The 26093-nt window shown below is 43.9% G+C and overlaps 1 protein-coding gene across 1 annotated transcript in view; it reads left to right on the top strand.

Moving 5' to 3' along the window:
* The first annotated feature begins 1536 nt into the window (after positions 1 to 1536).
* The window catches only part of GCGR (glucagon receptor), a 47016-nt gene continuing 22459 nt past the window's right edge, over positions 1537 to 26093 (top strand). The window contains exon 1 of the mRNA XM_014061398.2: positions 1537 to 1998. The gene's annotated coding sequence lies outside the window, so the exon portion shown is untranslated. The remainder of the gene's footprint in view (positions 1999 to 26093) is intronic.

Raw genomic sequence — 26093 nt, 5'->3', positions numbered from 1 at the left:
GAGGAGAAAACCTTATAAGGAGATTGGGTCTTACTTCTCCTTTTGTCATAGGTACTGAGTACGTGTCTCTAAGCAAACTTTAGCTGGCCCTTGTGGTCTTGTGAGACTATTGAATTCTGCGGTTAGGCACTTGCTTCCTGTTCTTTTGCAAGCTGCAACTCTGCCTATGTGGCTTTTTAATATAGAAGTAAAGGGGCCCCAAGAGGCTGTCCAGCCTGACCCAGTAGGTTTCACACAATGTCCAAATCTCACTTTATGTCCTACTTTATCACCCTGTCAACAAAAGTGTGCATAGTTAAGGCTATGGCTTTCCCAGTTGCAATGTATGGCTGTGAAAGTTGGACCATAAGAAAGGCTGAGTGCCAAAGAATTGAGGCCTTTGATCTATGGTGCTGGAGAAGATTCCTCTGAGTCCCTTGGACTACAAGGCAGTCAGTCTTAGAAGAGATCAACCCTGACTGCTCGTTAGAAGGCCAGATCCTGAAGATGAAACTCAAGTACTTTGGCCACTTAATGAGAAGGAAGGACTCACTGGAGAAGAGCCTAAGGCTGGGAAAGATTGAGGGCAAAAGAAGAAGGGGATGACAGAGAATGAGGTGGCTGGATGGAGTCACCGAAGCAGTAGGCATGAGCTTAAATGGACTCCAGAGGATGGTTGAGGACAGGTAGGCCTGGAAGAATGTTGTCCATGGGGTTGCGATGGGTCGGACACAACTTTGCAACTAACAACAACAGATAGACAGAATTGCATTACAGACTCAAAAGATTTGTTCTTTGGAAGTTAGTTTGTGGAACGGCCACACTTCTATGGCAGAACTAGGTATTCACAGGAAAGAAAAGCTGAAATACTGTAAGCAGTCAGTGTCACTTAACAACCTCTTTACTTAATGACCAAGGTATTGGTTCCAATTGTGATCACTGTGAAACTACCTGTATGGGGATTATTTACATGATCAATAAAACATTGCAAAATAAAGTATTCTCAGATACAAGGCCTTTTTTTTTTTAAAGAGAGAAATCTGACATTCATAAACTGAATCACACACAAATGATATCCAGTTATTGAAAATTCAAATATTGATTATGCACGAAAACAAAGTTGGGATATGATGCTGAACAGAGCTGAGGACAGAGTTGATGATTTTTCTCCAAGCATGCAAGCCACATTCTTGATTTTCTAAGCTTGAATTTATGAATAGGACTTCCTGTAGGTTGTGAATCTGATACGGGAACAGATTCCTCCATTAATTCTCATGTGCTATTCATCCATTAAAAGGGGAGTTATTGCTTCTAACTGTCTTGCGCCAGGGAACCAAGGACACCGTCTGTCTTACTCCAAGGCCTTTTGACCATTCCCGTGTCCACGGGTTCACGCACACGGGTTAGAAAGTTGAAGCGCGCCACGCGGGGGAGACTTGTGGCTCTTGATCAGGCAGACCCGAACGAGGGAGGGAGCCTTGCTCCCGTTACTCATCGGGAGTTCCACGCACGCCGCAGCCCCACAGTCCGGTGAGACGGATCAGGTGAGAGGCCCCCTCCTCCGTAGTCTTGGCGCCTCCAGCCTCGCTTCTGCCTTAACGGCCGAGGGGGGCTCCGGCGCCGCAGAGCAGGAGGAGGAGTTCTCCAAAGACCTCGAGGGCTGAGCTATAACTTGCGGAGCTAGAGAAAGAGAGGCGAGGGAGCCGCTGAACCAGCCGCGGGGACGTCCGGAGGAAGGTTCGGAGTCTCTCCGGCTCCCTGCCCACACCTGCCGTCGGAGAAACGGCGCGATCTTGGCTGCCTGCCCGGCCCCGGTTCCCCTGAGGAGCCAGTCGGTTCCCTCCCCCGACCCGCTCAGTGGCGGCTGCGGCGGGTCGCGGCTCTGAGAAAAGTTTTTGAGAGAAACGGAGCTTGACAATCGACGGCGTGGGGCGGAGAAGAGCAGCACGAAGCTTGCCGGCCCCGCAACCCTTTGCCTCGCGATGCGCCCTAGAGGCGCCCAGAACCGACGCCAGCCCGGTAGGTCCGCGCCGGGAGCCCGGGGACGGGACGGGGATGGTGGCGCCCTTCTTGGGCCAGGAACTGGGGGTCGTCCGGCTGGAAGGTCCCTGAGCCTCCCGGGGTGAGGGTGGGGGTGGGGACAAAAGTCCCGAGGTGAGTTTTCCGGGGGGGAGTCGTCGTGGCAGTTCGTGGAAGGGAGCCTTCGGGGCTGCATTTGGGAGCTCTCTCGGCTCCCGCCGGGCTAAGAGGGAGCGAGCTGTGCACACGCGGGGCCGGCAGCCTCTTTTCGCCTCCATCCCTACCTCGGATGGTTTGGGCGCTCTCCGGTTGGAGGGTTGCTTTGGGGAGCCAAGGGAGTCTGGCTTCATCCGGATCACCCATGCGGATAAAACGGGACAACAACTCCACCGGGTGCAGAGGGTAAGTATGGTTGAGGAATAAACACGAGCGAATTCTGTAAACTTTCAACTAGGCAGCAACGAGGCAGCTCCCAAATATTCCCCTCTTCGAAGGCGCTCCTCTTTGATGGGGGGTGGGTGGGGGTGCAACCTAGATAGAAAATTCCCGCTCCTCTCTTAGTAAGTAAGGCCGAGCGGGCTTCCCTCCATCTTGCGCTGGACCTGGAGCCGGGCATGGCAATTCTCACAGCATTATGGGTCTTTCACTATTTTGCTGTTGACAATTAGGAAAGGGCAGATATCCATCCATGAGGTTGGTTTTATTTATTCCTTATGTCTATTTGACTGTATCAACAGGTACTGTTGAACAATAGACCAAGTAGAAACAATTTGGATTCTTTTATAAGTTAGGATGCATGTGCCTAGTATATAAGGTAAAGGTAAAGGTTCCCCTTGCACATATGTTCTAGTCATTCCTGACTCTAGGGGGCGGTGCTCATCTCCATTTCAAAGCCAAAAAGCCAGCACCGTCCATAGATGTCTCTATGACTAAACACCGATGGTGCACAGAACGCTGTTACCTTCCCACCAAAAGTTGTTCCTATTTTTCTACTTTCATTTTTACCTGCTTTCGAACTGCTAGGTTGACAGAAGCAGGGCTAGTGATTCGAACCACCGAACTGATGACCTTTCTGATCGACAAGCTCAGCGTCTTAGCCACTGAGCCACCATGTCCCTTGTCTAGTGTGTGTATGTGTGTGTGTGCGCGCGCGCACACACACACACACACACACACAAAATTACATTTGATTTACAGAAAGAGAATGAATGAGCCTCCATTGTAAATTCAGCTCAGAACTTTATGGCTTTTAAAAGCTAGCAAATGGATACGGTCTGACTTTTGGTGAACTGCAACTCACTTCACCCAGTGCTTTCACTGCTGCAGTCACCCCATATTGCTTCTGCAGGCTCTGCTGTGTCTTGTTACTTTAGTAGTGCTCCAATGCTGGCTACCCTCAGCCTTTGGTCCCCTGTCCGTGGCCTGGCCTGGCTTAGTTCATTAATTACCTAACACTTGGCAGAACTTCCACTTAATTAATACTAATGACAATCTGCTGCATGTGCAGAAGAAAAGGTGGCTGCAGGGAGAGCGTGCCCAGTGCTTGAGCAAACAATATTTAGCAAAGAGTGTGTCCCATCTGAACTCTTACACAAAGATGGGAATAGGGAAAGTGGGGGAGGGGGGATTAACCATCTCCCTTCTAATCAAAGAGCAACATACAGTTTAGGTTACGGCAAAGGGGGAGTGCAATGGACACTATTATTGTCCATTCAGGTGATTCGGTCTAAAATTTCTAGATGTATAATGTCATCCAGAGGTCTTCAAACTTGGCAACTTTAAGCATAGCTGGCTGGAGAGTTCTGGGAGTTAAAGTCCACAAATCTTAAAGTTGCCAAGTTTGGAGACCCCTGATCTAATCTCACAACATCCCCTGGTAAAATTAAGAAGGATTCTAGGATAGTATCCTTGATGTGTTTGGGTTCACATTCAAATTAGAGCTGTTAGAAATGATTTTGCAGTGGGAATAAATTCCTGGCCCATCTGAAGATTGGCATTTGAGAATAGACCCTGTCTCGACTGGGTTTACTGTCAATATTATTCTTATCCGTATACCATTTCATACAAAACTTTCTAATGTGTCAGGAGTATCACATAATAATCTTTGGTACTCTTTGCAGCAAAATAATGGAACGACAGCAAAATCCTAACCAAGTTGGTAGCTAATGTTTTTGGCACTGTTGGGTTAACTGTGTCTCTGTGTCATCCTTAGTGAGAACAAGGTTTATGAGGATCTGATCATAGGGATATTTCAATGTATCATTTCTTCATTGTCAGGTAAAGTCAAGACTTACAGCAATTTTATCAAACTTTTGAGCCATGCATAAAGAGCAGACTTTTTTTTTTGTCCCCAGAATTAGTTCTGACCTCTGAACTTTAGTCCAGACAAGAGTAGAAGGTTTAGGTCATAAGCCTATAATTTTGCTAAACTTGTTTTCTTCTTTTCAACTGTGACAACACTTTGGTTCTTTTTAGCAAATTCTTAGAAAAGCTGCCTTTGACCAATAGTTCCCTTGTAATCTATTATTTGGTTCTGTAATATGAAATGGAGCACTGACATGACCTTAAAATGCCTTGAAAGACTTTTTCCTATTTCTCAAAAATCCAGTTTCCAATCCCTGCCTTTCTGTCCCAATGTAGTATGGTCTGGACATTTTGTGTATCCATTTATGTTATACACCAATGTGTTTCAAAAGTGAAAAGTAGAACAAAATTGTGGAAAGGTCTAGAGTTTTAATGATAATGCTATACAGTAATACACAACAAATAAATTATAAAGAAATATAAGTATTCATGTTATTTGTGAAAAAAATATATTAGATTCATTTGATAGGTATGCCACTTTTTGAAACTTCGAATTAATTGAAAACTGTTATATTTGACATAGAGAACAGGGCTCCCATGTCTGGGATGTAACGTTAGAATCCTGTCTGTCTGTCTGTCTTTCTTTCTTTCTTTCTTTCTTTCTTTCTTTCTTTCTTTCTTTCTTTCTTTCTTTCTGTCTGTCTGTCTGTCTGTCTATCTATCTATCTATCTATCTATCTATCTATCTATCTATCTATCTATCTCTGTGTGTGTGTGTGTGTATCCCTGTTTGGTGCCTTGCCAATACACTAGACTACAACTCCCATTCTCCATAACCATTTTTGCATTCTAGCTCTCTGTACCCCATAGCTTTAAATGGGTGAAAGGAGATGCATGTATCAAATCTGCAGAAAAACAGCCTGCAGAAGATGGTTATAGACAGATTCCAAGCTGCATGTTGCCACTGAAATTATAAAGATTTCCAGGAGCATATCTCTTCTCTAACCTGAACTGTTCTCTCTCTGTTTACATGCTTCTTTTTACTGAAAGATGTCTAATATGGTTTGTAAGTTTCCGATAATCTTTGCTTTCCTTATCTTGAGTATAATTCATTGAAGCCTCCATGACTTGGAAGTTGGAAGAGATCACTACTGTTTTTGTTGCAAACATAGCAAACAATCTGTTCTGTGCACGCACGGAATGATCCTGGTTGTAATAGAGAAAGGTTATGCATCATGAGGTCATCCATGTTCTCATCTAATGTAACCAAACTCATATTGGAACATTGTTGATATGATACTTCCTCATGTCCCAATTAGCATGAACCCGAGAGTAAATCCTGAGGATTAGGGATGAAACAGAATTAGCCTTTCTGTTCTCTGCCTGACTCTTTCCCAGTATTTAATTTATAATTAAATACTGAATTTAATCAGATCTGGAAGCTTTCACTGGTTCTTTCTGTATGTGCTTAGTGATCAAGTTTTCTTTAGATAACCAGAATTTTTAAAAAGCATGAACCCCATCTATTGACGTATATATGAGATACGATACAGTAGTCCTCCTTATTAGAGGGAGTTTATTGCATCTGTGCTGAGTTTTAGAGATAGTTAAATGGTTGTGCAGCTGCTCCACTGTGTGGCCAAATCAAGATCATTAATCCCACAGTATTTTCACAGTACTCCTGATATTTTACCATGCCATCAAAAATGCTTGATCACTGGTCTTACACCTCCGTGGTAAAATCTTAGCTTGGGCTGGAAAACCTTGACTTAGCTTGTCTTAAAAGCATAGTTCTCTTACTTCATCATGGTTCCATTACACGCTGAGAAGAAGGAACAGATTCATGCAACTCAGAAACAGGCATGTTTCCCAACATTGCATTAGAATCTACGGCCTGATCAGAACAAGTTGCAAGGCAAATGAAGTACTGAACAATCTTTTTATATGTTTACTTAGAAGAAAGTAACCCTTTGTGCAGTGGGGCTTCCAGCAAAGTATGCCTGTGATTCCAGTTGAGCAGAGCAATCCTATAATTAGAGCATTTTGTGGTTCCACCACTAGAAAAAGCACAGGGGCTGCTTTGCTTGCACACCTGCAGAACATACCGTATTTTTTGGACTATAAGATGCAATTGTGTATAAGACGCACCAATATTTCAAAGAGGTAAGTAAGAAAAAAATGTTTTTCTCCTCCCTGGCCCCCAGGAGCACTATGCAGGCTTCAGCAGGGCTGGGGGAAGACAAAAATGCCCCCGTTTTTGCAAACAATGTGCTGTTTTTTGCAAAAAACGGGGGAATTTTCATCTTCCCCCAGCCCTGCTGAAGCCTGCAGAGTGCTCCTGGGGGCTGCAGGAAGGGAAAAATGCCTCAGTTTTTGCAAAAATGAGATGCAGGGGCAGGGATTCGGGAAGCCAAAAATGGCTGTATTCAGTTTATAAGACGCACCAACATTTCCATGCTCTTTTAGGGGGGGGAAGGTGCACCTTATACTCTGAAAAATACGGTTGTAAGTGTAATAGGAACACCAGGGGATGTCCTTCTTGTATCTTTCCTGTTGTTTTTTTCCCCCAGGGAAAAAAAGTTTCATTTGGTTTGGCCTATTGTGAAAGGTAAGAGGTCTTTGGCTGTGTCCCTAACCAAAGCCTATTTTGTATGTTCTGGGCTCTTTCTAAGGTCGGGATTTCCTAACCTCAGAACAGGCAGCTATGAAGTCTAGATGGGAGTAGGGGAAATATTAGTTTCCCCAAGAAATTGAGTATAGAAACAAAATACCCCATGCCACTGAGAACAGCACTTCAAGTCCTAACCCAGTTCTTTAGTTGGGTTGGCTGTGAGTATAGCAACTCGAGTTAAGCAGATAAGGAGTGTTCAGTATTTCAGGCCCAAGAAACAGAGAGCAATTCTACTTTTTGGGTTTATAGATAGAGATCCAAAGATAATGATAAAAGAGAGGAAGGAAGGGGGCCTTTTCATGTTTGTTTTTTATCTTTACACTTTTCATACCATCGGTTGCAAGTAAAGAGATATCCATACATCAATTCCAAAGCTGGCATTCATTACCCTTAATTTGGAAGCATTTTGTGAGAATGCAAATGTTATCATACTTACAAATCCAAGCTTGCCTTTGATCTTCTTGAATGCTGATGCCTGTAAGACATCATAGCTTTGTTGTCAGAGAAGCAAAGAGGTTCTGCAGTGATTGGGAAGAGAATTGTGACTTCAACTTCTCTCCCCTTCATAGAAAGATCTGGTGGTCCTATAGCAGTGATGGCAAACCATTTCGGCACCGAGTGCCCAGAACGTGCACCGGGGCACCGGAAACCCTAAGACCAGCTGGCTGGTGCACATGCAAAGACCAGCTGGCTGGCGGGCACGCATGCGCACGCCGGAAACCAGAAGAGTAGCTGGCGACGGCATGCATGCCCACAGAGAGGGTTCTGCGTGCCTTCTCTGGCATGCGTGCCATAGGTTCACCATCACAGTCCTATAGGATATCATTGGAGAAGGCTTTTAATGGGTAATTGTATCTTGAAAATGTTCCAGTATTTGTGAGAGCAACATTTTTCCTGCTGAGGTCCACTTTCCCTTGCAATAACATTAACCAATAAAATGAATCCCAAGTGTTATTTGGAATTGCTCAACAAAATCTGACTGGGGAATTGTTGCTTTCAATGGCCCACAAGAAAAAAAAAATCACACTCTTCCCAAATTACATTGACCCAGGATGCAGCAAGAAGAAAGTTGCAAAGGGGGAGGAGAGAAAATCCAATGAATATTCTGTCCCACTGCAGCTTTTGAAAAGCCTGGCTGTGTGCTGCAGTGGACTGAGCTTAAAAAATAGACGGGGCTGCCCAGCTCTTGCTTCCTGTCTGTCTGTCCATCTACCTGTCTCATTTGATCTGTTTTATGTAGCAGACTAGGAGAGACTGCTTTTATCAGAGGTTTCATTTGTTTGCTTAGGCCAAAGGTCACCGAAATTTTGAAGTCACCAAATGGCCCACTCTCTCTCTACCGGTAAGTTCTAGTTTTTTCCCCTTTGACAAAAGGTAGGAATGAATTAATACTGACAGGTATTTTTTACATTTGTACTTCTTCAAGTAGAACTAAGAAGTACAGTACATATGATTCATCTCTCTTTTTTATATACCTAACATCTGTGATGCAAACTACAAGTAATCCTTGTTTAATGATTGCCTTAGTTAGTAGCCATTCACAACAGTGATGAAAATATAACTTTATACCAATCCTCCCATTTATGATCTTCACAGGTCTGTGAATCAAAGGAAAGCTGAAGTAAGTTCATAAGCACAGTTGTGGTTACATGTTTATGGAAATTCCCAGCCATCCAGGTCATAGTTTTCCCAAAGGTGCTTTTTCCAAAAAAGCTGGACTTTGTTTTTCCTTGAAGACGTCTTGCTTCTCAGACATCTTCAAGGAAAAACAAAGTCCAGCTTTTTTGGAAAAAGCACCTTTGGGACAGTTGTAGTTACATTTAGCAACCCTCTTTGCTTAACAACCAAATTGCTGTTCCCAATTTTGGTCACTAATCAAGAATTAACTGTAGGTTGAAATAGAATTAACTCCACAAATAAGCTTCTGACCGGGTATTTTTGTACCAGAATCTTTCAGGCTGCATCCTTACCTTTGGCTCTGCTTCTTATAGATGCGGCAGATGACGTTTAGCCCCAAATTGTCTACTTTTGTGCAGTGAATAAGAACTCAACATACTTTAGGATTTGAGCCCTAACATTGTCAAATATACCAGGGAGCTAACTTGCAACAACCTAATGGCGCACCTGCTTTGGATGTGTACTTCTTTTCCATTGGTGGGGATAGTCAACTGGGTTACTTTTGATTGCTATCCCTTTCCTTGTCAAAGGCCCAAGGGGCGATCGCTGAGCTACTGCCACAGGACTACATGCTTCCCTGGAAAGCTATGGAGCGATGGGAGGCCCCAAGCAGGGTCCTTTGGATTGCATCTCATCCTCTCCTCAGTGCCCTTTGTGCCTCAGTTCCAGGCTGGGTTGTGTCAACAGAGTGATTGCAAAGAGTTCTGTTTGAACAGGTCTTACTCACCATGAGACTTTGCAGCTTGGGAAGCAGCCTCAGAATAACAACTCCTGTTGTGTCACCAATCCCAACCTACCTGGTTGGATGAGAGCCATTCATCGGCAATTCCTCCAATAAAGTCAAACCGACAGGACTAGTTTTAGATTGGAATGACAGAGCTGTGATTTCCCCTTCCCATCTCTGATGGTTTCCTCCCATCTTATAAGATTGCAGTGAAGGCTGTAGGATTACTGATTTGGTTTAGAACAGCGGTCACCAACTGGCAGTCCGCAGAAAAATTATTTGCATTTTTTATATTGCACTAAATCAGGGGTCCCTGGGCAGGATATGTGCAATGAACGCTTGTGTTGCTGCAGAGAGTCTCCCCTTTTGGGATCTTTTTGTGGGGGTCAGAGGGGGGTCAGAAATTCCAACTTGGAGTCTGCTTCAGCCTCCTGGTGTGTGGCTTTGGGCAAAGGCTGGAGGGAAGTGCCGCTGGTGGCAAAGAGCCAGAGAGGTTTGTTCCGGTGAGACTGTATCACGGCCTGGAACTGGCTGACCATCTCAGCCCACTGAGCCTTCAGGTGCCGGTACCTAACCTTGCATTCCCATAAGTCTTCCCTCTGCTTGGAAAGCCTATGCTCATAGTCCTCAGTGAGGTGCTTCTGCTGAGCCTGCTTCTCGGTCAGATCCAATTTGAATTGAGCCAGCTATTTTGCCAATGTGTTCTCGTGGTGTCTGCTTAGTTCCAACAAGTGCTTCCTATTGGAGCCCCAAGGAGCCCGGGCGGGCAGGCAAGGACAGGCTGGGAGGGGAGGGTCGAGTAGAGGCCGCCGAGGCCCCCCTCAACATGAATGACATCAAGTTGGCCACGCCCATCCAGTCACAGGACCACCTAGCCACGCCCACCCAGCCAGTCATTAGGCAGATCATATTAGCGGCCCACAGGATTTAAAATTATGAATTTAGTGGTCCCTGAGTTCCAAAAGTTTGGGGACCCTGGTTTAGAAGAAGATTCGGGAGCAGTCTTTGAACACGAGCACGTGCACATGTGTCACTTCCCTACCCCATCCCCATGAGTACTGGTGATTATAACTCTTCTTCCCAGTAGTACTGTCTTCCCTAGGCCAAATAGCAGCGGATCTTCTTTCCATGCCACTGAGTTGTTGATTTTGAAGGGGAGAAAAAGAGCAAAGCAAAGGGAACTGGAGTGCAGTATAATATTCAGACAAAAGCTATGTGACCCATGAGCTCAGGGAACTGCCAAGATGTGCGCCATCCAGGCATCCTTCTGCAACTCATGACGTTGGAGCCAGTGCTCACTACGGGATACCTGGCTGGGATAGCTGGCCAGGCTTGGCACGCGAACTCTCGTTAACCAGCTCTTCACCAGCTGTGCTGGCCAGTCTACCCGTGTTCTTCAGCCTCAGCAAGCTGTCTTGTTGGAAAGGTGCAGTTGGTTCTTCACCAGCTAAATTGATCATTGATCCTGAACTCATAGAATTGGAAGGCTCCAAAAAACTCAGATCAGAATCGATGTTCCAAATCTTGGTCTTCAATACGGACCAGACTTTGCTTTCCCTCCTGAGTTGATTTAGAGACAAGATTCTCACAGTATATACGATCAGAAGAAAAGTTATTTCTGCTATAAGACAGGCGGGCAGAATTGAAATTGGGGACCAAAACTGTAATAGTACCAGGCACCATTCAGATGAGAAATTACTGTTAGCATATACTGTTAAATAAGTAATAAAGTAAGCAACCTTCCCTTACTTTAACACCTTCCGTATGCATGAACTTCAGTTCATAGGATTCCTTCAGCAAAATGACCACTAGTGTGAATTTAGGGAGTTAAAGCTCACATATCCGGAAGAGCCTGAATTGGGTGTGGGGGGGGAGGATATACCAGATTGTAAACAATGGATCTCCCCTCTGACTCTTCATTACAGTGACCACTTTGGGCAAATTCCAAGCTCAATTAATTCTGATTGTTGGACTCCATCATATATGCAGGGAATATACTCTTGGTTTGCATAAGTGGGATAAAGTAACAGAGCAGAAGGACAAGAATCTCGGAAGAGCATCTCTTCTGTACAATATCTCAGTATCACTTTTTCAGTGCCTTCCTATTCTCCGGAGTTGCTAAAGCAACATCAGCCATTTGTGCTAGCATTTAAAATAGATGCAGGCCTATGAGAAGTTTGTTCCTACATCCCAAAATAGATACTACTATTCATCTACATTTGCTCTCTGTCCAGACTGTCTTTTTTTTTAAAAAAAAAATCCTATTCTGCTTCCAGCCAAGTGCCAGCTTTTCCTATCTTCCACAGTCAGGCAGTTTTCCATCATTGTATTGCAATATAAGGTAGGAACTGATAAGTTATTATGAAGGAGCTCCTCCCCCTACATTACCTTCCAAATGACAGAGCCCATTGGAATGAGCTGTTAAAATCAGAAAATTTCAGCCAACCATGAAGAGCTTCTATGAAACCTATGAAATGCCATTACCATTATGGTAAAGATTATTGCAAAAAAGATTGCCTGGTGTCTGTCTTCTTTAGGCTAATCATTCCCTCATCCTGACAACTTGGTAATACTGAAAAATGAAACCATCAGATTTTCTGTGGCTATTTTATGCACAAAGATAGGAAGAGGACTGGGTCGAAGAGATTACCCATCTGGCCATGGGATTGTAGAGCTGACTCAGTTGATCTGTTGTCATTTTTTCAGCCTGTTGTTTTCATCTAGCAACCTGCCAGCAAGACTAGTGAAGGGGAATGAAAATCAGAATTAAGGAGGAAGATCTGAGGTGGAAAAGCAAGTGAGAAGAGCAGGGAGGGCAGCTGTTGAATGCCTGCGAATGATAGAGCTAATGAGCTTCTCCTTAAGGAGGTTAGCTAAAGGTATTGGATCTCTATTACTGGAAAAAAGCCAACCCCACATACCTCATCGCATCAGTTCCTCCTCAGGGCTTCTCTTTGTTCCCAGCCAAGCAAGGAAGCCCCTGCTGGGCTGGATTGTAGCTTCCATGCCAACCTGGTCATGGAGTATGTGCCATTAACACACTAGGGGCTAATCCCTTAGCGTCTTAACAAGAGAGGACACACACCCCTTTTCTCCTATTCCTACAATCTTTATCTTGAGTGCTGAACATCAAGCGTTAGTGAAATGTTGGTGCCTGGGTGTTGTTGCATGTGTGTTTGCGTATATGTGAGAAAGAACAAGAGAAGAATCAAAATGGGAAGCAGCTCTGATCTTGCTTGTCTGCAGGTGCCGCCATACCATGGACAATGGTGGATGGTGCAGTACAAGTAGTCCTCGACTTACAATAGTTCATTTAGTGACCGTTCAAAGATACAGCATCACTGACTTATGACAATTTTCCACTCTTACAACTCATGGTAGGATTAAGCCGGTTTACATCGGTTCGGTAGATACATAATTTTTTGCTGAGCTTGGCAAACCAGTTAGACATGTTCCGGAAAATCGGTGTTTTTTGGAACACATCTGGTTTTCATTCAACTTCCTTCCAGGTGGGGAGGAACCTTCCCCAAAAGTCCAAGAGGTGAGCGATGGAAACCTTTGATCATGTCACTCAGGTGAAAACTGTCTCAGGCGGCGCAGGTGGGGCCTACACATAAGGCGGCAGCCAAGGGCCAAAGTGCCAGTGGCGCGCCAGAGGGTTGGGGAGGGTGCTGAAGCGAGTGTGCATCCTGCTGGCCGCGCCCATGCCGGGTGCCCCTTCCTGGGCAGAGTTGGAATGCCTCTGGGTTTAAGTGCCAGTAGATGCTAGCCTTTCCTCCGGGGGGGCTTTGGGCAAGTCCGAGAGAGAGACAAGCCCATTTCAGTGCCTGGCGCCCAGATGCCCTCGCTTCCTCCAAGCATTTCTTTGCTTACCTGATTTCCAGCTCTGTCGCATTTCTTACCATCGTGTGCAGGAAACAAAAGTTTGGGAGACTAAAAAAAAAGTTCAATCAATAAATTCCAACTTCTCACACACACACACAAAAAGATCTCGTGAAGTTGGAATTGATTGATTGAACTATTTTTTTTAGTCCCACAAATTTTTGTTTCCCTGCACACTATGGCGAGAAACGTGGTGGAGAAATGCGACGGAGCTGGAAACCATGTAGGCAAAGAAATGCTTGGGGGAAGCGAGGGCACCTGGGCAGTGGTGGGTGGGACAAGCTCCGCGTTGTGATGCTGCAATGGAGAAATGGGCAACGGAATGGCTGGCACGAGGGAATGAGGAGGCCACTTTATTTCTTTCTTCTTCCTCTCCTCCTCCTTCCCTCGTGCCACCCACTTCGTTTCCTGTTCCTCCATTGTAGCACAGCACCCAGGATCCAGTTTGATAGCGGGGTTGTGTGGGTGTTTAACAACTGATTCACCCAGGATCAAATTGGCCATTGCGGGGCTGGGCCATGTCTCCCACACAGGCCAACCTGACCCTGGGCGAACTGGTTGTTAAATTATTTAAATCCCACCACTGCTTACAACCGGTATCGCGTCCCCATGGTCACATGATTTGGATGCATGACAACTGACTCACATTTATGACAGTTTCAGTGTCCGTGAGTCATTTAATTACCTTTTGTGACCTTCTGACAAGCAAAGACAATGGGGGAACCAGATTCACTTAAGATGTTATTAATCTAACATCTACTATCTGTAGTTCATTTAGTGACCAAAGCTATGACTTTCTTTCACACTTGCATCCGTTGCAGCATCCCCACAGTCAGGTGATCAAAATTCAGACACTTGAAACTGACTCATACATATGACGGCTGCAGTGTCCCAGGGTCATATGATCACCTTCTGAGACCTTCCAACAAGCAAAGTCAAGCCTAATGGCCTCTTGCAGGACTCTGCCAGCCAAAACATTTTGGCCAGCAGGGCTGCAAGAGGCATCCATCCCGTCTCCCCCTCCCTCTGGCCGGCCCGCACAAGAGAACTACGATGTTGATCCAGCCCTTGAAGAAATCCAGTTTGATACCCCTGTTGTAGGCCTTTTATAAAGGCGTGAAGACTTGGTTGTGTGCCCAGGTTTGCAGCCCCAGGGGGGTTAAGATGCTCATTTCCTGACTAACATCCGTACTAACCGTTTTATTTGGTGCCATGGATATTTATTCTGTACTGTTTTAATAGGTTTAATAGTTTTTACGTCTTATGACGTCTGCTGCCCAAAGTCCCTTGATTAGAGGGGAATCTATAGAAATCAAGTAAATAAATATGTACTCAGAGGAAGGCTATAAGATGAAAATCTATATTTTTCTGTTATCTTTTTGCAAAGGTCTGTTTCAGAAGAATTGACTAGAGTTGCTGTTCTGTGTGCACCTATGTTTAATTAAGCAACATTGACATTCAGAGTAAACATGCATGGGATCAAGTAACTTGTGTTATTGAAAGAGGGGAGAGTGATATCCTCTGAAATCAGGGCCACACTTCTTAGTGAAATAAATATGAACCTACAAACATCAAAGACAGCTGACCCTGAAATTGAAGCATCCAGCAAAGAAGATACTGAGCTGTATATTCTGTCTGACTGTATTCGCCCTTCTCTCTTCCTCTTCCTCTCTCTCATCTGTCTGTCTATCTGTCAATCTTATCTATCATCTATCTATCTATCTATCTATCTATCTATCTATCTATCTATCTATCTATCTTATCTATCTATCCATCCTATCTACCTTTAATCAATCTACTATCAATCTATTCTATCTACCTTCTGTCTGTCTGTCTGTCTATCTATCTATCATCTATCTGTCTATCATCTATCTACCTATCATCTATCTATCCTATCTACCTTTAATCAAACTATCTATATCTATCTATTCTATCTATCTATCTATCTATCTATCTATCTATCTATCTATCTATCTATCTATCTATCCTATCTACCATTTATATCTATCTATCTATGCTATCTACCTTCTATCTATCTATGCTATCTATCTTCTATCTATCCATCCATCCATCCATCCATCCATCCATCCATCCAATCTATCTTTTATCTCTACCCTATTCTTTATGTCATGCAAAGGTGACAAATCATGAAAAGTTTAATTCAACTGACAGTCACAAGAACCAATGGCATTTACTGCAGAGTTCTTCAAAAACCCAAATGAGAAGCTGCTAATATTTAAGATATGTGTTAATTAAAACTAGTCTGTAATCATAAGATTAATAACCAGTTTGATAATAATTTGGTAGAAAGGTCCTATAAAGTATGTGAAACCCCACCACCAAAATAATAGCAATGGCATAACATTTTGCCACAAATGGAAAAACTTATTAAACAGAAAATATGAAATTACAGAATAAATTACAGGAACAGCATTAAATCAGTGATAAACTCTTTTAAACTCAGTAAAAAGTTACTTCTGGAAAGTCATGTGTAGGATTGTACCATTTCTGATTGCCATTCTACCTTCTATTGCTATGGAACATGGTGTTAATTTGGAGTTTTTACTCCCTTCATTTCTTCTGTTATCATTTTTTAAATAATTGTTTTTCCAGGATCCTAAAGTCTTCTTTTCTTATCAATGATGGAATTCACTCTCTGTCCAAAGAAGTGGCAGAGGTTACATTTTTACCACTGTAGTGGACATCTCTTCTTCTCTATAGAAAAATCTAGTAATACGAAGTATATTAAATAATGATACTAACTCAAATTCCAGGTTATGTCCCTCTAGCAGGCAGCACCAACAGAGTGAGAAGAGAAAAAGTTGAGTCTGATGACATACCATTACACCATTCTTGTATTACTACTATAAGGTTAAGGGGCAGTGAAAGAAGATGTATAAAATAGCCACAGATTCCCATTTCTTGCTCTAGCCTTATTTCTGCATTACTCTAGGATAGTTCTGAAAAATATTATAGGGCAATTAATGGAGAAAAAATCTCTTCTTGACTTTAAACCAGCTAACTAAAATGAAACTTCAATATACAGCAATGATGACACCATATATTTTTCCACTAATGTTTTAAGTCAGGACTGGACTGCTATTTTCAAGGTCAGAGCTGCACTTTAGTATCTTCAAAATGTTTGGATTCCTGAAAATTGCAGGAGGGGATCGTACAAATGCTGTGATTCGGCCATTTTTTTCCAAGAAGAAATTAAGGCGGAAAAAATAGTCTTAATGTGCTTATGTTGCCCTATAATAAACATATTTATTATACTCCTCCATCCAATCAAAAGTTTGATAGCATATCAAAAATCAATTGTTTCATTGTCAAATATTGGCCAGGGTAATTTGGTGACAGTCTGAGGAGTGCAAATTGGGATTCACCATGCTCCATTTGTCTGGCTTTTAAATGCTGTGCTAAGCCCAGAATGAAAAACTCAGCAGCTTGGAGATATTGATTCCAGCTACCCCAAAATATACCCTTGAGGGCAGAATCTCTTCTAGGAGAGAGGGATTCTGTCCGAAATGGTATTCTACCAGTTTGGACTGGTTTGTTCGAACCGGTAGCGGAAATTGCAGGTGGCCCCGCCCACCCTCCCCAGCTCTCTGGCATCCCATTTAGGCCCTTTTTTCACCAAAAGCGCATGCACAGAAGGATGAGCGCATGCACGCACTCACATTTACGAACCAGTAGGGAAAGGAAGGGAATAGCGCTCCTGAATGCTGCCTAACTTTCCTTTGTTTCTTTCTTGTAACCAAATCTATGTAAATGCCACAAATTGTACAGGGATTCCTGCTTGTTAACTTTGATTCTGGGGGCTTATTTTTGGAACTGTAAATGCTCCAGGCAAAGATGGAAATAGAGCAGTGACGTGCGGTGAGGGTTACCGTTACCGTACTGTTTATGGCGGGCATAAACACGAGACGCCTGTCGGACACAGTGGCGGGGGTGTTGCTTCTCGCCGCTGCCGCGCTCTGCCGCCTTGCCGCCCCACCTCCTCCGTCCCCACCGCAGGACTTTCCAAAAGACTCGGGCCACTGAAAGTCAGTGTCTGACTTTCTACGGAGAAAGGCACGTGGAAATCCACAATTGCACGTGCTACCGGCGGAGCAAGGATTCTGGGGAGCTTTTCCACCTTCCCCAACTGAGCTGGGGGAAAAAACCACGTGAAGAAATCGAAGGTGTTTCTCCTCCGCTGCCGGAGCATCGCGCCCCGCTGACCTGGGCATGCTGACCTCCCTTCCCTTTAGCTCCGTTTCCCCGTGCCCTCGTCTTGCGCGTCTGGACGAACCAGGCATGCAGGTCTCTGACTTAAGGGCCCGGGAGGGGGGATCGAGGAGAGGAATTCCTGGACTGCGATCCTCAAGACGCGGACCCATCCTCACGGATTAGGTGACCAGGGCAAAGGGCTCGTCCGTCGCCACTCAACCCTTCGGGATTCCCCGTAGCCTCGTCGGAATGGAGCACTAACCTCAAAGCTGACCCTGGGCGCTGCTGAGGAATAGCAGAGCCGGGAGCAGCAGCTGCCACCCGCAGGCGCGGCCGCCCATTTCCCTGCGATATGGCTGGAGCGGCTCCACAGGTGGAAGGGCGGGAAATCTCAGGCTCCAGAGATGCCTTTTGTTGCCGCTTTCTACTCTGCTCCGCTGCGCCCGCCTCTTCTTGTCACCCGCCCTTATCTCTGCTGCCCTCTGCAGTACGTGAGCCTTCCAGCCCTTGGCAAGCCGCAGGTCCGGCGGAAACCATTCCCACGAGGATGGGGTCCTTCCCTGGGGCTTGGGTGCTCCGGGGTGTAATCCATCTCGGCCGCCATTCAGAGAAATGTGTCCTGATTTGTGGCCAGGCGGCATGTTTGCTGCCTGGCCACAAACCAGGACATGTTTTGCTGAATGGCGGCCAAGCCGGCATGGCTTTAACAAATAAATAATAAGTGGAGGGGGGGGATAGAAGCGGAGCTGAGCCTCTTGCCGCTGCGGGCCTGGCTTGTGGAGTGCCAAAAGGGAAGGGGGCATCTTTGAACACCCCCACCCCCTCACCCCTCTTCGCCTTTCACCTCCGTGGCTCTCGCTCCAGCCTCGTCTGGGCTGTGGGCTCCTCATTTGAAGAAGTCAGCTTCTTTTTACCACTTAACTATTCTTCAGGGATTCAGGGAACTATTTCTCTTTCAACTAGTGAACCAACCAAATAATACATACATGTTGCAGTGAAGAGCGAGCCTCCTCCTTCTCCCCCACTCCTCTCTCCTCTGAAGCGCGCCCTCTGAAATAACCCACCCAACGTAAGCGTGCTCAACTGCAACAACAAGGCGTGATTTGCTGCTCCCAGATCAGGAGGCGGGAGAATCAGTGCCTCCTTTGCATATAAAATGTTTTGCTTTTTAACTCTTTCTTAACTTTTAAAAGGTGAAAAATTCCTTATGCAAAGGAGGCCCCGAGTTCTCTCGCCTCCTGCTTTGGTTAACACTAAGCAGACACCAAGCCATTGTGACTTGGAATCTGGTAGCAACTATCCTGGCTTTAATTATTTAAAAAAAATTCTTTAAAATTATTTCCTTTCCCTCAGGAGACTGGTGAGGCCCCGCCTCCCTTGCCTCTAGTGACTGCACGTCCCTGAAATAGAGAGACATCCTGGAGGGGCTGAGATATATCTTAATATAAGTAGCTGTGTAATAGTAGCAGCAATGAATAATTCTATATATTGGTAGCACCCCATTCCCTCCACAGAACCTTGTTATTTCTTTAATGTAAGACCTAACATCTGCTGGGTTCATTCTAGCTCCTTCTGACACAAACAGTAATGCTTTCTAGATATAGATGACTGCAATGACTATCATTTTCTTTTCATGGTCTTGTTTTGATCATTTTCTTTTGAGTATAGGGTTCCCCTTGTTCCCTTCCTCTGAAATAATGGCAACAGAGGTCAGAATCAATAGATTTTACTGTAAGAGGCCAAGAAATTTTATCCTGGTTAGGATTAACAGAGAGGTTCTATTTTCACAGTTAACTTCTAACTCAACTTTATTATTAGCATTCAAAAACAAATTTCTTCCATATCATCCTGGATGATGAAGTTTCACCTAGTGATGTACCCAGAGCTCGCTTAATCGTGTTTTTGATCTCTAATCCTTGCCTTACACACACTCCTGTCTTGTGATACATTGCTAAAATGTACAATAGGGCTAATAATATATTGTGTGTGTGTGTGTGTGTGTGTGTGTGTGTGTATAATCACCAAATGCCATCTTTTTCGGATGCTCTCATAATGAATTCCTGCCATGGTCAGAGCAAGGAGTCTTCAAGGTCTCTTCCAGCACTTCCATTCCATGACTTTATTCACAAAAGAATCCCAGAGTAACTAAGGATGCTCTCAAATGGAGGGTTGTTAGTATTGCCAACCATTGTTGTTCTATTGTAAAATAAAACTCATCCCGTACATTTCAGAAGGGTAAAAAATGGACTCCCTGTGGATTTTACTCTGCTAGTCATTACCGACCATAGCAGGGGTCTCCAACCTTGGCAACTTTAAGCCTAGCGGACTTCAACTCCCAGAATGCTTTGCTGGTGAGGAATTCTGGGAGTTGAAGTCATCAAGGCTTAAAATTGCCAAGGTTGGAGACGCCTGGACTATAGGGGGCAGTGCTCATCCATTGAACCAATGCTGTCCAAAGCCATTTCCCCATTCATGTGGCCAGTATGACATCAATATTTCAGAAATGTAGTGATTGATTGTATACTTATTTATCAGAGAAGAGAAAATTGTATAATATAGGCCATGGATAGCTTCCATTTTTTTAATGCCCCCCAAGAGGTCCAGCCATACCACATCAAAATAGGTAGATAAGACTTTCAATAGGAAGAGTCATCATGTTTTTTTAAAGACAAAATAGAGGTGTAATGCACTATTAAAATGTAGTGCACTGATTTTGTCCATTAATCACCTAGTGCCCACCCCCCTTTTAAAAAGATCTAAAAATTTCAGTTCTGGCTTTACAGTGTACACCCACTAGGACCTTGTAAGCCATGGATTCAATCAATCTCCAAATTTTGAAAAGTAAAATTAGAGTCTCTGGCCATAAGGGTTGCCTGCTTTTGTTATATATCATCCAGATGTTTTAATGTAGTGGGCAGTGCTATTCTTGTCCTTTCCTTCATTCTTTATTCACAGCCTTACCATATTTTTTGGAGTATAAGACGTATCAAGATTTTGAAGAGGCAAATTAAAAACAAAAGTTTTTGCACTCTACAGACCTCCCAAAAATGGCATGGGCATGCATAGGGCATGCATAGCCTTTAGGAGGCTTGTAGAGTGCTCCTGAGGGCTGGCAAAAATGAGCAAAAAATGGTCCATTTTTCGTGGAAATGGGCCCATTCTAGTCCAAAAAAATGGCATGCATAGCCTTTAGGAGACTTATACAGCTCCTAGGGGCTAGGGGGGGCAAACACGAGCAAAAAACGGCCCATTTTTGCCCTCCCCAGCCCCCAGGAGCACTCTATAAGCCTCCTAAAGGCTATGCACGGCCATTTTTACAAAGGGGATGGAGTTTCGGGAGGCAAAAATGCTGTATTCAGTGTATAAGATGCACCCAGATTTTCATCTTCTTTTTTTGGGGAAAAAGGTGCGTCTTATACTTATATACAGTATATATTCTCCTGGACTATGAATCAGAAACCTTCTCAACATCATTTTGCCCTGTGCTATAATCTGGGCACATGCTTATATTTATTGTTCTTGGAAAAACTACCAAACATCATTGATTTTTATTAACTATCAGGAGTTCCAACCATAGGCTTCTCAGTTAGCCACCCACCTACTGATTGATTTACTTTGCAAAAGTGCGTCAAAAATTGGTAGGTCTATATTCATATTAAGTAGAGAAGTATAAATTAAGGCGTTTTTTCCATCTATAAAGGCAACTGTACAGTGACACATTTTACTCTGTGCCTAAAAATAACATTTCAACCAATGCATCTCCAGTCTCTCTCTGGTCTCTTGAATGGATAGAATCCAGAGCTCTCTGTCTGATAGGAACCAGGCATGTAGGTCAAGCCTCCCTCCAGATGGTTCATCAAATTAAATGAGGCTAAAAGTGAAGATAAGACATTCGAAGGTAACTGAAACTATGTGTCAGGATAGTCACACATGCAGTGCTGTTTCTTGAACTGCAATTCTCCGGATCTAATATGGGTACTTCAGAGATGGTATTCAGCAGGTTCTGACCAGTTCTGGAGAACCAGTAGCGGAAATTTTGAGTAGTTCGGAGAACTGGTAAATACCACCTCTGACTGACCCCGTCCCCATCTATTCTCTGCCTCCCGAGTCTCAGATGATCGGAAGGGAATGGAGATTTTATAGTATCTTTCCCCAGCCACGCCCACCAAGTCATGCCATGCCCACCAAGTCACACCCACAGAACCAGCGATAAAATTTTTTGAATCCCACCACTGGGGCACTTGTTGTTCGGAAACCTGCAGAGTTCTGACAAATAGTTGCTCCTAAAATAAATTTCATTTCCATAACCTCTTTATTTTTCTCCTCTAAAAGTTATCATTCTGTTCTCCCTTCCTCCCTTCCAGTAAAGTTGAAGAATGGCACTGACCCATTTCAAGCCACATAATCATTTATTTAGGGGGCTTCTTTCATTTGGTAATAACTCCCCCATTCCCAATTTGTGACTTTAAGCTCTTCCATATGATCACAGTTCAAAGATGCCCCACTAACTATTTTTAGAAGATGTCTCAGGATGCAGCATTATCTTATTCTCACCCTGGAGGTAGTCGTTTTATCTGTTTTCTGTCATTCCCCAGTACAAATCTTGGCATGCAAATGATTTATGACCTCTCATTCATGATCTCTGGGAGCAATATACTGACATATCTAAAATGCTTAGAGAGTGCTGAAAAGCACTATGGAGCAGTATATAAGTCTAAATGCTATTGCTATCTTATCAATGAGAAGATAGGGACTAGCACTGGGATGGCGAACCTATGGCACACGTGCCACAGGTGGCACACGGAGCCATTTGTCAGGGCATGCGAGGCATTGCCCTTTCAGTTGGCCAGCGAGCATGCGTGCACTGGCCAGCTGAGTTCAGCCTTTTGTAAAGCCATTTTTCACCCTCCCCAGACTCCAGAGGATTTATAGGAGCCTGGGGAGGGCGAAAACAGCCTCCCCCACCCCACAGAGGCCCTCCGGAGGCTTCAGGAGCTTCCCTGAAGCCTCCAGAGTGCAAAAAAATGGGCAAACCGGAAGTTCAGGAACAAACATCCGGTTTGCTCGTAGGGTCGTTTTTTGCCCTACGAGCTCCTGAAGCCTCCGGAGGGCCTCGGGGGAGGGAGGCTATTTTTGCTCTCCCCAGGCTCCTATAAAGCCTCTGGAGCCTGGGGAGGGCGAAAAAAGCATGCAAAAAATGGGGATGGGAGTGTTTGTCCTGTACGCATGCGCGCTGAGGGGAGGATCGCACATTGCATTATGGGTATGGCACACCCACGCACGACCCCCCCCCCCCTGTGCTCCCTCCACTTATGGTACACGAGCCAAAAAAGGTTCACCATTGCTGGACTAGCATCTGCTACATTCCTCTTGGCTATTTGAGGCTGCTAAGGTGCATCTCTCCCTCTCCATCATTAATTATAACCCTCAATGGCCATTTTGGCTTGGCTATAAAAAAAAAAAAACCCAAGAGAAATAGAGAAGTGCATTTGAGCTGATGTATTGATTATCTGCATTTTTGCAGCCCAAATAGGGGTAACCCAAGTGATAGCACTCTTCATATACCTTAAATAAGGACGTCATAACGAAAAAAAGATTTGAGATCTATTTAAGGTACAAAAGAATGCAATTGCCTTCCAGACAGACAGATAGATCCTCTTTGAGTGTTAAGGGGATAAAATTCATAATAAGGAATATTTTAACAGTGGAACCAGTTACCCAGAGAGGTTGTGGGCACTCATTCACTGGATGTATTCAAGCAGAAAATAGATAGCCATTTGTCGAGAAATTGTAATTAGGACTCTTGTGCTCAGCAGGGGATCGGACTCGATGGCCTAAATGGTCTCTTCCAACTCTGTAATTCTGAACTTGTCAGGACAGAAACTTTCATGGACTGGCTTCCACTTCATCAAATGAAACTGAGGAAGTGGACTCACATCCATTAAACATTACGTATATGTCCTAAAATTTCAGTCTACAAGGGCCCATAAGACTCCTTTTTGTTGTTGTTTGTTGCAAGGTTCAAACAGAGGGAAGAAAACCATCTCTCACGGATGCACTAATCTGAATTTCTGCATTGAGCAGGGAATTGTGCCTGATGGCCAGAATAATTCTATGAGGAGCAATAACCCAACTTGTTAGTCACTAGCAATCTTTGCTGGAAAGTTACACTGGATGACTTGAGATTTTATGTGAAGTTTCTTCTCTTCAAATATCTCATTTAGGCAGGAATGTAGTTGTGATTGTCAAATATTATCAGCTTCATCATGAACTTATATAAAACCTGGTCCAAAAGGAGAAATACTATTAGGAATTATTGGCTATTATTGCGCTTTCATTTAAATTATACTCTTTTTTACTTTAATTATTGCCATTAAAGGTTCTTCTGGAATATCAAGAATTTGTGCTGCATTCCTGCAGTTTACAGAATATTAGTCGATGGAAGGAAATGGCCTAATTTAAAACATTAAGAGTTTAAGATTCAAGGATCCGATAATTGGCTAATTTGCTGAAACAAATACATAGAAAAGATGGAAACAGATGGGAAAAAAGCCTTTATGTTTCATGTTATGCATTGTTTCATGGGTGGATACATTATGATAATGAAACATTATGATGCACTAAAGAATTTAAGTGGCTTTAATCTTTTAAACGTTTTGCTTATTAAGGATGAAGTTGGAATGCTCATCTAGTGTAGTTCAATTTATTGAGAATCTGTTTTCAGTGAAAGTTTCCAGTGTTTATGGAGTAATGCAGGGGTTTTTCCCCCCTCCTTGAAGGTTCTTTCCCATTTTAATTTATAAGCAAAAAGTAATTGTAGTCTTACAATTGTATCTTACAATCTTGCAAGATAGATTGAACTGTGATAACATGAGTTTTCCTTTCCTAACCCGCTGAGCTTATGTCATGAATCAGTATATTTGGGTGCTGTAGAGAAACAGTTTTAGGAAGTCCTTGATACTTTCTTCCCAGGGGCCAGGGTCATTAGTCATTAGAGCACGTTCACCAAGCGTGGAGAAGAGAGGCCACTCCGGCAGGGAGAACACATATTTCCAATTATTGTGATTGAGCTGAGCACAGTCAATGGTGTATCTTCTTTGCCCTCTTCCCAAGGCAGACTCCAAAAACCATTAGGAAGGCCTGATCTGTAATGTAGCTTGGGTGAGACTACTTGAATGTGGCTGGTGCAAAAAAACTGGCTTCTAACCAGAAAATCCCTGCCCAACAGAGCTGGACTGCAGCAGGAAGAGGCCCTTTCAATTCAGGGACTGGGCCAGGAAAGTAGCATGTCCAGCTGGGCTAAGGGGCATTAAGAAACACAGACTGAATTATTTCTAAGGAAGATTTAGAGCAAAGGTTTTCTTTTTCTGGAACAATCTACAGCTCCCAGGATAGCGTGTGACTGGGCTTCCTTGGAGGGTACTTCTCTGCCAGCAATACAGTAAAAAATAAACTCTTCCAGTGGAAAGGTAAATCGCTAAAACTAGTCTGTCCTCCCAATGCGTGCATATACCAGTATCTCTGCAAATTCCAGCAACCCGACAGCTCTTAAATTCTCCTGGGTGTGGAATTTGAGACCATCTCCAGATGTTGCAAGCTGAAAAGGGGCTTCCTCCCTCACAGCAGGGAAGTCTGTGTTAAAGTTTGATAGCATAGTACCAAAGGGGCAGTTTCCAGAAGGACGTGACTCTTTCTTATCATTCTGGCTTTGAAGATACAGTAATTCCCAGAGGGTGAAATTTGCCTGTGGGGTTCACAGTCCAAGAAACCTGAGCCAAAGTGAGCAGAGGCTGTACAGGCTCTTTCCAATTAAGAGACACATTATATTTGTCTTATTTTAATATGAAGAAAGCTCATCCCAACAGAATGGACAGCTCTCGATGCTGCTAGCTTCCTCCAGCCTCTCTGATTAATGAGCTTTCTAGCTCCCAGGCGGCGGCAGTTAGACGCTATTCAGAGGAAACATGATTTTCCCAAGGATAAGAATAACTTAATTTGATGAATAAATAATAAATAAATAAATAAATCCTGGGAGCAGGATAGAACTTGGGGTGGGGAGGGGGGATTTTTGCTGTGGATTTAATGGGGAATTTTAAAATGCACTCTAAAGACAGAGAGCTAGACACAAACTACCCAGTCCCTGATCAGTAAGACTCTGCTTCTACCTTCAGAGTGTTGAATTTAGATGTAGAGCATTAAATCAGGGAGTTCTAGGCTTTATTTCCAGGTCTGAGCCCAGCAGGGCAGACTTCATCTAGAAAGACATTGACAGTATATCCAGAAACTCAATAACAAGCAGTGGTGGGTTCCTACCGTGACCCGTCAAAACCGCGGTCCACTAAAGCGCGCCCGATCAAAGTGCGTACGTGACATCAGCAGCAGCGCGACAAATAAAATTAAAAATAAATTAAATTAAAATTAAAATTAAATTAAAGCAAGCCGATTCACATAAAGGTAAGGGTTAGGTTTAGGTTTAGGGTTAGGGTTAGGTTAAGGGTTAGGGTTAGGTTTAGGGTTACGTTAAGCGTTAGGGTTAGGGTTAGGTTAAGGGTTAGCGTTAGGTTTAGCGCTAGGTTAAGGGTTAGGTTTAGGGTTAGGTTTAGGGTTAGGTTAAGGGTTAGGCTT

The sequence above is a fragment of the Thamnophis sirtalis genome, unplaced genomic scaffold (assembly GCF_051295495.1).
Source record: "Thamnophis sirtalis isolate CommonGarterSnake01/CBP01778 unplaced genomic scaffold, rThaSir2_p1.2 scaffold_3, whole genome shotgun sequence".
NCBI lineage: Eukaryota > Metazoa > Chordata > Lepidosauria > Squamata > Natricidae > Thamnophis > Thamnophis sirtalis.
Note: the sequence above shows the minus strand (reverse complement) of the source record. Positions and strands in the feature narration are given on the sequence as shown.